Source organism: Pongo abelii, chromosome 5 (assembly GCF_028885655.2).
Source record: "Pongo abelii isolate AG06213 chromosome 5, NHGRI_mPonAbe1-v2.0_pri, whole genome shotgun sequence".
NCBI classification, from domain to species: domain Eukaryota; kingdom Metazoa; phylum Chordata; class Mammalia; order Primates; family Hominidae; genus Pongo; species Pongo abelii.
Genome location: NC_071990.2, coordinates 96,325,725 through 96,338,148, shown reverse-complemented (window position 1 = coordinate 96,338,148; position 12,424 = coordinate 96,325,725). Strand labels below are relative to the sequence as shown.

At 37.8% G+C, this 12,424-nt stretch overlaps 1 long non-coding RNA gene across 10 annotated transcripts in view; it reads left to right on the top strand.

The window, feature by feature from the left end:
* Positions 1–1,214: 1,214 nt before the first annotated feature.
* The window catches only part of LOC129054622 (uncharacterized), a 406,710-nt gene continuing 395,500 nt past the window's right edge, over positions 1,215–12,424 (top strand). For all 10 annotated transcript variants that reach the window (XR_010140277.1, XR_010140276.1, XR_010140273.1 and 7 more), the window contains exons 1-2: positions 1,215–1,415; positions 6,649–6,703. This is a non-coding gene — a long non-coding RNA (uncharacterized LOC129054622). The remainder of the gene's footprint in view (positions 1,416–6,648; positions 6,704–12,424) is intronic.

The following is a 12,424-nucleotide window of genomic DNA, read 5'->3' as shown; positions in this document are numbered from 1 at the left end:
AAAAAGAAGTGCTGCTTATTGTCTTGAAAGAAAGTTAATTGGCACCAGTTAAGTTTTGACGAGCTGGCAAGCTTCTATTGATGAGTGATAACAGTGGGTAAAATTAGTCTTAAGAGTCACAGCAGGCCGGGCGCGGCGGCTCATGCCTTTAATCGCAGAACTTTGGGAGGTGGAGGTGGGTGGATCACCTGAGGTCAGGAGTTCGAGACCAGCCTGGCCAAAATGGTGAACCCTTATCTCTGCTAAAAATACAAAAACCAACCAGGCGTGGTGGTGGGCGCCTGTAATTCCAGCTACTTGGAAGGCTGAGGCAGGAGAATCGCTTGAACCTGGAAGGCAGAGGTTGCCGTGAGCCGAGATCACGCAATTGAACTCCAGCCTGGGCAACAAGAGCGAAACTTGATCTCCACCCCCAACCCTCCCAACCTCCCCCACCCCCCCCAAAAAAAAAAAAAAATAAAAATAAAAAGAGTCACAGCAGATTGTTTCAGTAGGTATTAGATAAAACTGGTTTCGGGCAGTTGCAGCAGCTGGGCTTGTAGAACATTTAATTCTAGGAGCAGGTGCTATGTGCCCTAAGTGCTTTATTTCCCCGGGCTCCTTGATGGCAGTGGCGGCCACTGTGAGGACGCCAGCTGCAGTGGGGGAGGCACAGCCAGTGCTGTGCACTTCACAGAGCCAGTGGGGACTGGGAATAGGTGATTCCAGCAGAAGCTCCAAGCCCTACCGAGTTGGTGGGGCAGCAGCCCGCGCTCCTGGGCGCAGCTGCAGCTCTGAATCTGGGCATCCCTGCATTCTCGGGGCCCCAGGAAGCCCCCTTCTTCCACAGGCTCAGAAGTGCCTGCTTCCGCTCCCCGACCTCTCCCTGCTCCCTGGCACCCGACCTGGTGCAGAGCAAAATTGTGTCAGAGCCCAGGCACTGTAGCAACCTAGCCAGGTGTGCGCATGCTCAGGGCGGCACTGACACGCCGGCCTCCTGCTGCCTTCGCTTCCTCCAGATTTTGGGTGCCAACAAGCGTGGGAAGGAGGTGGGGGAACTGAAGGGCAGGGGAGCTGAAGGCAGCTCAGCACAGACCTACAGGTGCCCCACAGCACAGACAGCCTGAGCGGCATAAACCGCATGTTGATGGTAACAGGAGGCAGACAGGTTCCTGGGCGGGAAGGGGCGGGTCCCCAGTGAAACCCCACCTTCAAGCCAGGGATGGCCTGAAGCCTGCAGGCCGGGCTGCCAGTTCCATGTGGAGTCCAGGACCCAGAGTGAGAACTTCATTGATGCCTTTCGGCCAATCGGATGGTGCTTTTTCCAGGCCCACCCATGACCGCCCATGGACCAATCAGCATGCACTTCCTCTATTCTGAGTCCATAAAAATCCCTGGATTCGCACACACTCACTCTTCGGGATGACCTGCCTGTGGTAAGGATCTGTTAGGGTCTCGTGAGAGCTGTTCTGTTACTCAGTAAAGCGCCTCTCTGCTTTGCTCACGTCCAATTGTACACGTAACTTGATTCTTCCAGGATGCAGGAAAAGAACTCAGGACCCAACAAACGGCCAGAGCAAAAGGAGCTGTAACACGTTCCTGGCCAGCTCACCAAGCTGCAGATGGTGACACACTCCTGGACTGCGGGAGTAAAGAGTGGTGACCCTCCTGGGGGGTCCAGACCTTGGGATTCCCCTAGCCAGAGATGCTGTAACACTATAGGCCTCCTGCTCTTTGCCTAGGCTGGGCAGCCGCCCCACACGACAGGAAGCAGTGGCAGGGCTGGGCCAGCCCAGGGGTGGCGGAATTGAAGGAGCTGTAACACAAACGGGCTGCACCATGTCCCACCTCCCCACCCGCCTCTCGCCACACTGGGCCACAAGGAGAGAAGAGCTGCGGCCCTACTGGGGGCCCAGAACTCGGGGCTCCCTAAGCCTAGGCTGTGACAAGCTGTAACACCCTCTTGGGGGCTCTGCGGTTACTAGCGTCTCCAAGCTTTCAGGCACCGCCATGTTTCCCTGTGCCAGCAGCCGAAGCTGCTTTTGGTATGGCCGGTTCAGCTGCAGCCTCTCACACAGCCAGCGCCTGTGCCGCTGCCTGGAGTTTCTCCTCCAGCCCAGCTGGTGCGCCTGGCTGTGCCCACTGACCGCACCCTGATCTTGCTGGCTCACGCACCCCTTGCCGCTCAGCTTTCCTTTTAGTTTACATTTAACTAATCAGCTTTTGTCTATTTTTAATATTATTTTATTTTTAGATATGTCTTTCTAAAGAGACTTCATTGTATTGTGCTCTTTTAAAATTCAAACGCTTAGTATTTTTTTTTTAATAGAGACATTTTAAAGCATTTATATTCACTTTTGTAATGTTATCTTTGGCTTAGCCTTTGTCACTTAATTATCATATTTTCTCTAATGTTGCCTTCTTATGGTTTTGTTTGTTTGTTTTTCTCTTTTGCTGGTGGACTAGGATTTATTATCTATTGAAACAATCTGGTAGTTCAAAATTTCATTTTTGTTTATCCTCACTCCTTTTTAGAAACATTTTTGTGCTTTCCTAATTATTTTATTAAAATCTGTGTACTTATTTTAGCTGTACTTTATAGAAAAAATAATTTTACATTGAATCAACTTAAAATGAGGCTTTACACCTTTTTCATAAAACTACATTTGGGTTTCTTTTTTGCATTTTCATTTTAAGTTACCTTGTGTATATATATTTTTCAAAATTAATCATTTCTTTATTAATGAAGGCAGTTTAAGTGATTTTTTAAAAGTGTTTACACTAGGAACATAGTTACTGTGTATATTACTCATGATTGTTGGGGCGCTTTTCTAATCAGAATTTGCAGCTATGTTTTCCCTTTAATATACACGTGAATGTACTGTGTGAATACCACTTTAACCAATCCAGTTGATCAAGTGTAGAAGCTGTCCAATAGTGGCTTCTCCTTCCATCAGCTAAAAAAGGTTCCTAGTGCTATGTCAGGGAGTGAGGCCATTGCTCTGGGTGTTGGCTGCCTCTCTGAGAAACACTGTCAACATTTGACTCGGTAACTGCATGTCTTTCCCATGGTGATTGGTAGTACAACAGATTCTCTAGCACAGCAGTCCCCAACCTTTTTGGCACCGGAGACTGGTTGTATGGAGGAAAATTTTTTCATAAACCCAGGTGGCATGGGAGGGGATGATTTTGGGGTGATTCAAAGTGCATTACATTTATTTTGCACCTTATTGTTATTATATATAATATATAATAATTTGTATATATAATTTATGTATAATGAAATAATTATACATTGCACCATAATGTGGAATCAATGGAAGCCCTGATCTCATTTTCCTGCAACTAGACAGTCTCATCTGAAGGTGATGGGAGACAGTGACAGATCATTAAGCATTAGATTTTCATAAGGAGCATGCAACCTAGATCCCTTATATGTGCAGTTCACAATAGGGTTCATGCTTCTGTGAAAATCTAATGCTGCTGCTGATCTGACGAGAGGTGGGGCTCAGGTGGCAATGCAAGCGATGGGGAGAGGCTGTAAATACAGATGAGATAATGTAAGTGATGAGGAGTGGCTGTAAATACAGATAAGCTTTGCTCAGTGGTCTGCCACTAGCCTCCTGCTATGCGGCCCAGTTCCTTAGAGTCCACGGACAGGTACTGATCCATGGCCCAGGGGTTGGGGTTGCCTGCTCTAGCAGACAGGTGAGTCTGGAGAAATGTGGTTACCATTGCTCTGGTAGATTACTGAATCATAAAATCCAGCAACTTTCAACTGTAAGAAATACCTTGCTCTAAAAATAAGGGTGGGAAAGGGAATAATAATAAAATTCATGTTATCTTCTTTGATAATTTGCTCTCACTAACAGAGTCTTCTGATTAAAGAACCTGGGTGTCAAGGGTGTTAAATTAATTGTCCACAGATGGGCTGTGGAGGATTAAAGTAATTATTCTTTCTGTTGGAGAGATCTGGCTTACTATGGAATCTGTTGTTGACCTTAATGTATCCCAGGGATACTAGAAGGATAGTAACTTTCAAAACTGAAAAACCTGACCAACATCAGAAGTGAAAGAAGGCATGGAAATCAATATTTCCAGACTCTAGTATCAGCTCCTATACACACTAGAACTAGCTTTGAGATAGGTAGGTATAAAAAGTATCCTGGTTGTCTGGCTTAACTTCCTCATGATGTTTGCTAAATTGTCCCAATATATTTTAGTTACATCAGAATTATTGCAGAACACTATATGGTTTAAATCACACATGTCATTTTTTAAATCAAATTGCCTTGGATAATATCTCACTTAAATGCATGTTGAACCATTTCTTTTCTTTCTCTGCAATCTTTACAGCTAAATTTTATCCATTCTTGCCTTATATTTATCTGATGGTAATTGTAAAAAACAGTATACAATAATTTTTTTCCTAAAAAAGTTATTGCTATTACATTTTCTGAATCCTTAAATAAATTTTTATTAACACTTTGATCTGTTATGCATTAATTTAATTATAAACTTTGCTCCTTGAGTGTTTAAGGCATTAACATTCTTATGCAATTGGTAACATTCTTATGTCATTTGTCACTATTTTTATTTGTCTTTTCTTTCCTTATCTTTAACAAAGAGACACCTATGCAAATGCAATGTTGAAGAACAGGAAAAAAGGACCCCCATTTAATTTTGGCTAGGTGCTGGCAGGTTTTGCTTCACTCTTTTGAAGATGAAAGACAGGTAGTGAGTTAATGCCCAATACCGCGGATGACACAAACCAGATATTCAATAACTGCTTTTTCTCCTTCTAAATGTGAGACGCCGTTTAGAGCTTCCCATTTTTATATACAGAGATCTTTTCTGGGTTCTGCAGTGGAAACAAGAATTCCCTTTCCAAGGAGTTCTAATTTGGAAAATGGCAGTATAGAATAGGCTCAAAGTATCTTTGAGAATTCTAAGGCATAGAGGCAAAATAGAGGATTAGGGATTTAATTTTTCTTTGGAAAGCCTTTCTATATTTGTGTGTCCAAGGTTAATAATGGCTCCGTTTTTCAGGTTGGCTTTCTTCCTATTTCCTTGAATTAGAAATTTTTGTTAAGCAAGTCAAAGACTCATCTTATTTACGTTCTTGTCCATTTTTATGGTGTAAGTCAAGGATAAGGATCCTAGTTACGTTATAATTGCCTAATTGACTTTTCTAATTATTGAGGATTTGGGAAAAAACTAATAAAATTTTATAAAATACTTTAATTCTTTAAAATACTTTACTTAAGGTTTTTTTCCCCTTGGTATTTGGATATTCTCATGGAAATTTATAAAACAGGAAGTTGACGTCTCTAGCAATTTTAGTGCTTCATTGTCATGCTGGAAGTCAGCCTTTCCACTGTCTTAAGACCCTTGAAGCCTGAGTGGTTTTCCTGAAGACTGATGGCTAAAGCAGAGTACATAACCTGAAAACCCTAGACTAAATCCGACCTGCAGATATACTTTAATAGGTCCACATAAGGGTTTGTTTTTAATGGTAAAATAAACATAGCGACATAAGCTTACCATTATAATAATTTTAAGTGTACTATTCAGCGACATTGAGTACATTCATATTGTTGTGTAACCACATCACTATCTAACTCCACAACCTTTTCATCATCCCAAATTAAAATTTACTCACTAAATAATAATTTCCATCTCTTCCTCCCCCCAGTTCCTGGTAACCACCATCTGCTTTTTGTCTCTATGAATTTGACTGCTCTGGGTACCTCAAATAAGTGGAATCATGCAACATTTGTTCTTTTGTGTCTGGCTTATTTTGCTTAGAATAATGCTTTCAAGGTTCATACATGTTGTAGTATATATCAGAACTTCCTTTTTTTAATGTTGCTGAATAATATTTCATTGTATGTACGTGTCATATTTTGTTTATTCATCTCTTCATGGATATTTGGGTTGTTGCCACCTTGTGACTATTTTGTGAGTAATTCTGTTCTGAATATTGGTCTGCAAATATCTTTTCAAGTCCCTTCCTCAGCTTTCAATTCTTCTGAGTATGTACCTCGAAGCAAAATTGCTAAATCAATGGTAATTCTATGTTTAATTTGGAGGAGAATCTCCAAACTGTTTTCCACAGTGGTTTCACACTTTTACATTTTTTTCCAGCAATGTATGAGGGTTCCTTTTTTTTTTTTTTGAGATAGAGTTTCACTCTTGTTGCTCAGGCTGGAGTGCAATGTTGCACTCTCAGCTGACTGCAACCTCCACTTATGTTTATGTGATTCTCCTGCCTCAGCCTCCCAAGTAGCTGGAATTACAAGCACCCGCCACCATGCCCAACTAATTTTTGTATTTTTAGTAGAGACAGGTTTTCGCACCCGCCACCATGCCCAACTAATTTTTGTATTTTTAGTAGAGACAGGTTTTCACCATGTTTAGCCAGGCTGGTCTCGAACTTCTGACCTCAGGTGATCTGCCTGCCTCTGCCTGCCAAAGTGCTGGGATTATAGGAGTGAACCAGCACACCTTACCTCATTGTGGTTTTAATTTGTATTTCTATATAGTGTTTTGATACATTTGGAAAAACTAGTCAATATTGAAATACCTAAAGATTTTACATAGAAACCTTGAATTCCAGCTTATCTTGAAAAACTAGAAGGTGTGATAATATATATTTCTACCTTTCAGACATGAAGCTGAGAACTGGTAGCCCTTGTTAGAGGAACACGTGCTTCCAGACCAGGTATATTCTTCCTATTTTGTCCCAAGCCACCCTATATGGCCCACTCATTTATGTTATTTGCATATCCATATAAATAGTAAGTTTGCAGTCTCTGTCATTTAATCATCCCAGATAACATATGTTTTCATCTGGGATTAGTCCATAAATATTCTGATACTTAGTTGTTATGGGGTGATATTTAGTTGCTATGCTGTGACGATAATTGACACAGGTCATAAAAAGTAACTTAGCAGGCTGAGTGAGATTATAATATTTCAGTTGTTATTGCCATTTTAGATCAATAAACATAAAGTTTGTGGGCAGGTTTTGACTCAGAATGTGTCTTAAATTCGAATTATCCCCAGGAAGGTTGCTATTTTGAGTGTTTAAACAATCTAATTAAAGAAACATTTGGAAATTGCCTACAGTACTTGAACAAGCAGTTTTTGTAAAAAAACAAGAAAAAGTAAATAGCTATTTTAATGGGAAAAACATCCAGGCATGAAGTCTATTTTTCTTGTCTTTGTAACAAAGCAGGTTAGGCTGGAGTCTATTCACTGCCACAAAAACCAGCACCTCCACAATGTCTGCTTGAATTCATTGAAACTTTTCCTTTCTGTTAAGAAAAGGAGAGAGATGAGATAATAATAGCAGTGATATGATGCATTCTGTTTCCCTGCAGGGCCTGTTTTTCAGCCCTGAATGAAGGAGGAGTTAAAGGCAGAAATGTGTAGAGTAATTTTGGGTAAAGTCAAAACTGCATTGGGAACAAGGAAAACATGTGTTGTACAGAATTAGGGATAGCATTTTTTGCGTCTCTGTGCAGAAAACAACAATGCAGCCAGAATCTTAAAAACATTTGTCAGTGTTTGGTGATAGCCAACTTTGCGTGAATATTATTTATTTTTCTGATGAGCATCACCAATGTTGAGGCTTCTCTGAATAGTGGGAAGAGGAGTTGGATAATCAGAAGACAGAGCAAAAGAACAAGAATAGAGCAGAGACTGTGCAGTAGCTATAGTTGAAAGAGTGATGTGTGGATCCACGTATGAAAAACCTATTTGGGAACAGTCAGAAACAATAGGGACAATTTGGAGGGTTTTAATTTTCAGGAATATATTCCTGGGACTCTTGCCATTATGATTTTGAAAAGAAAGAAATCTACAAAGTTACTTGGAATTATTGGGTTACTAATTTGTATCAGTTAAAATGCCATCTATTGTACATAACAAACAAGATTCTTTTCTCAATGGGATTGAAACAGTGAGAAAAATGATATATTGCATAACAGAAGTCCAGAGCAAGTGTAGCATTCAGGCATAGTTCACATTTCCGCAGTCATTTTGGTTTTGCCTTTCTCCCTAAGTCTGGTAATGGGGAATATACAGCCATTCCAGGTACCATATTTAGCTGTGTTCTGAGAAAAATTAAGGGAAAGTATTGCCAGAGGCCCTTATAGACTTCTCTTTGCATGTCGTTGGTCAGAAATAGGTGAAATACCCTATTGCGAGAACACAGTGGTTAAGGAAAGGAGAGTTCTGAGCTTAGCTTGGATATATCAGATTACCCTTCTGGGGTAAGAAGCAGAGGTCACCTTTCCCTCAGTCACATGGGATAGAGAATGAACTTGAACAGAAAAGGAATTCAAACATAGATAGATGAAATAGAAGTTATTTAGACGATTAGGAGTGTCCATCCTTCTTTACATTTTTCCGACTCTACTTCTCCCATTATTTCTATATATTATTATTTTGGGGGGTGTATTAGCGTTTGTAAGCTGTCCTTCTTACTATTTGGTATTAAAAATTATGGTGAGAATATGCATGCCAAAGTAAATAAAGGAGAGATTCTGAATGAGAGAGAGTTTGGGAGGTAGAAAAGAGTTACATGACCTTGCTGTAATGATTTAATATTTTATACAATTTTGCTATAAAATACTGCTTTAGATATTGGATTGTATATAGCTGAGAATTAGAAATCGATAATTATTTCATTCTTTATTTTTTCAATTCAATGCTTTCATATGAATAGCACTAATAATGTGTTAAGAACAGATCGTATATCACCTACCTTTTCTTTGCATAACTCCTAACATGTTAAGTTCAATATAAATTCATATTTATTGTCAATCTTATTTATGAGAGCATTATTTTTCTGAAATTTACTTTAAACATGTTTATACAGGTATAATGTATTTACTTTTTTATGTTCTTAATTATTAAGAGAGTAAGTCTACACATTAAAAAGTTTACAAGAGAATTACAAACAATTTCTGAAATAATTGGCTTTCCTTTTATGCAAACAGAATTAAGAAAATGTATAAGGTGATAATGTTTATTTAACTTCCACAATTTGTTCCAATAACTATTTGAGATATCTACAAAGTAACACAGTTTATATAGTACATGTTTCCAGAAGAAATAGATTTTGAGATCAGGGTTGCGACGATATGTGTCAGGCCAGGATTTATGTTAAAGAAGATGTGACAGGAAGGTCTCCTAATGGGTTCCAGGCAAATATCAAGGCAAGGAAAATTGATTTTTCTTGTTAGAAGGAGTGCAAGAAAATTGTTTGCTGCATTATAGGAACTGTGGTTCTTGAGATGATGAGAAGGGGAACCTTAAAGAAACACTGTATTGAAAGCTTCAGAAACCACTGAGTGGCCACTTACATTTGCTTGGTAATAGTAGTTGTTTGGGGGGAAAGATACAATACAATTATTCTATTAACTCTAATCTGCTATAAAAATTTTGCAGAAAGTAAAGAGTATCTATGTTAACTGATAGTGTTGGGATAAGAGCAAAGATATGCATTTTATTACCAATTCATATTATGGATGGTGCCTTAATTTCAAGGGGGCTTGATTGCACTTCATTACAGTACTTGAAAAAAAAGTTTTCTGTAAATTATTCAAATTATACAGTTTAATGTTTTCAATTAGCTATGCTTTATTGATTTCTAAGATTTTTGAAATCAGTGATGCACATTTTTATAACTTTATTTTTGTATTAATCATATTTCTAATTAGCTTGTAGTCCTATATAATTTCTTGATAACATGATAGACTCCTTTAAAATCCTGAAGATACATTTAACTAAATTTTCATCCAATTGACAAGCTGCAGTTTTACCTGACAATGATATTTTTTGAAGTACCTGAAAATATACTAATTATATTTTCCTCAAAAAGATTTAAAGTGATCATTAATTAGTGTACTTGATGTTTTATCTCTTGTCATTGCTAGTTATCCTGTCAAGATGGTAAATACAAACCTACAATTCTGTCCATTTATAATGAGCCATTAAGTTTGCAATACTTGATTTGAAATTTGAATTCCAAGTGGCAAAACCCCCATTAGAAATATTTGTAGAACCTGCAACTTATTTAAAAGTTCTATAGATTTAAAATGTGCTTAGCCGTAAATATGTGATTATTATGAGAAGTTTTACATAGAAGTGCAAGTAGCCTATAAATGCCTTTACATTTTCCATGTTAATGTGGATGCTGCTATAAAATTGGAAAATATGCTGTGGCAATTTTTATCCAATTTGTAGTTCTTTGCTTTTAACATTGGTAACACACTGATGCACATAAGGCTCTCTTGCTCATTTGATTAAAACATCACCATATCTAGGTCCCAAACTGTTCATTTCAAATATATGTCCTATCATTTTATAGTTAGCTTGTTTCTTAGACCTAAAGGTATAGAAAAAAATTTGAAAATCCTTTTGTTACTCATAACCAACTTCAAATATTTTAAATTTATTTATTATAAAACAAAACTTTATTTCTCACTAGATGACAAGTACTCTTCTACATGAGTGATAAGATAATAAGACATAAATCTTACAAATAAGTTTGCTTATAGATAAAGTACATGTTCCCTTGTGCTTTCTTAATATTATCAGTATTTTAATCAATAATTTTCTTCTCTAGTCTCATTTTTTTTTTTTTCCAAAATTTTTGAAAAATTTTTCAAAATTATTTTTGTAAATATTTTTTGTGTTTGAAAATTGCAAGAAATGCAACTACCCCTGTGGTAGATTTCAGTGGATATGGTATTTTGCAATTCATTACATCAAACAGTGGAATCTATTCTCCCACCCATTGAATCTTGATTAGCCTTGGGGTTTTGGATTGACCCATAAAATATCACAGAAGTAACAATTATATGAATTCTGGAACTTAGGGCATATGAAAACTTGCAGCTTCTGCATTTGCCCTTGTGAAACATTGTCCTTGTGATGCCATGTAAAAATGCTAGTTTGGTTTACTGGGGGACAGGGGGACACGTAGAATTGTACAAGACAGCACACACTATTGGACATGTGAGTGAGACCATCATACCCCATCCAGTCCAAATGGAGACATCAGATGAGTGCAACCACTTAAGGTGACCCCAGCTAAGATCAACATAACAACTAGCTACCTGAGCCCAGATCAAGTGTTATACTGTAGACTCTGTAGCAAATAAATGGTTTTTCTAATTCACCAGGTTTTGAGGTGGCTTATTCTTTAGCAACAGATAACTGAAACTGACACATACACTTGCTTTAAGCAGACTCATTAGTCTCCACTGCCTTCATGAATCAGAATTTGTTCAAAGTTCTCTTGTTTCAGTCCTATGACATGCCTATAAAAATTGTCGGCAGTTCCTTTTCCCATATGTACACTATTTCTGTTCCCACGTGTAGACATTATTTTTTCATCTTTATGAAGAAAATTCCCAATCTTGTTTATTTCCCACTAAACATCATAAGGAAACCTAGAAAAAAATGGACATTAGAAAAACACGAATAAATACATAGTATGTGTGCCACAAATTCCTCTCACTTAAAACTGACATCACTAGTTTATTATTTTTTTCTCATGTAACAATGACATCGCTTAAGAATAAAAATTGATCTAAACTGGCACATAAGATACATTTTCTTATATCTAACCATTCTATTAGTGTGGCTTCTGCCACACTGAGACTATTCTAAATTCTCAGTTGAATGTTTCATCACTACAACGTAAATTATCTTGCTTATGTAAAACTATTGCAATTTTGACCTCTTAACCCTTATTTTAGGACAACATTATATTTAGTGCATTTCCACTGTTCTGTCGTGTTTCTAAATTTCATTTTGCTTTCAAAGTGTTTGAGGAAAAAAATATCTCTTTTGCTTAATCCTTGATTTTGGTATACCAAGATTAGACCAAGATTTTCGGAGTTAACATAAAGAGCTGAAGATACTAAATATCAAATCAATGTTTTATAAATATTCATCAGAAATCATTAAATTTAGGCTTTTAAAATACTTGATTTTTCTTTTTATTTTATTCCTTTGAAAATGTGGCAAAACTGATAAAAATAATTACCTAACATAAAGTAAAAATGCCTGCGAAGAAAAGCTGAATGTAAAATATAACTGATAAGGAGCATACTCAATAATTTGATAACTCCATTTGGAGCATTAGTCATCTCCAGCCACATTCTGAAATCTCAGTTATTTCAATGGCAGTTTTGTTAAGTGGGATGGAATCTTATTTGTCCTTCTTTTTTTGCTTGTGCTTTTGGGGTCATATCCAAAAAATCATTGCCCAAACCAACTTCAACAAGCTATTTCCTTGTTTTCTTCCAGTAGTTTTATAGTTTCAGATATTATATTTAAGTCTGTATCCCATTTTGAGTTGATTTATTTATAAGGTATGAGATACAGTTGCAATGCCATTCTTCTGCATGTGGACATCTGGTTT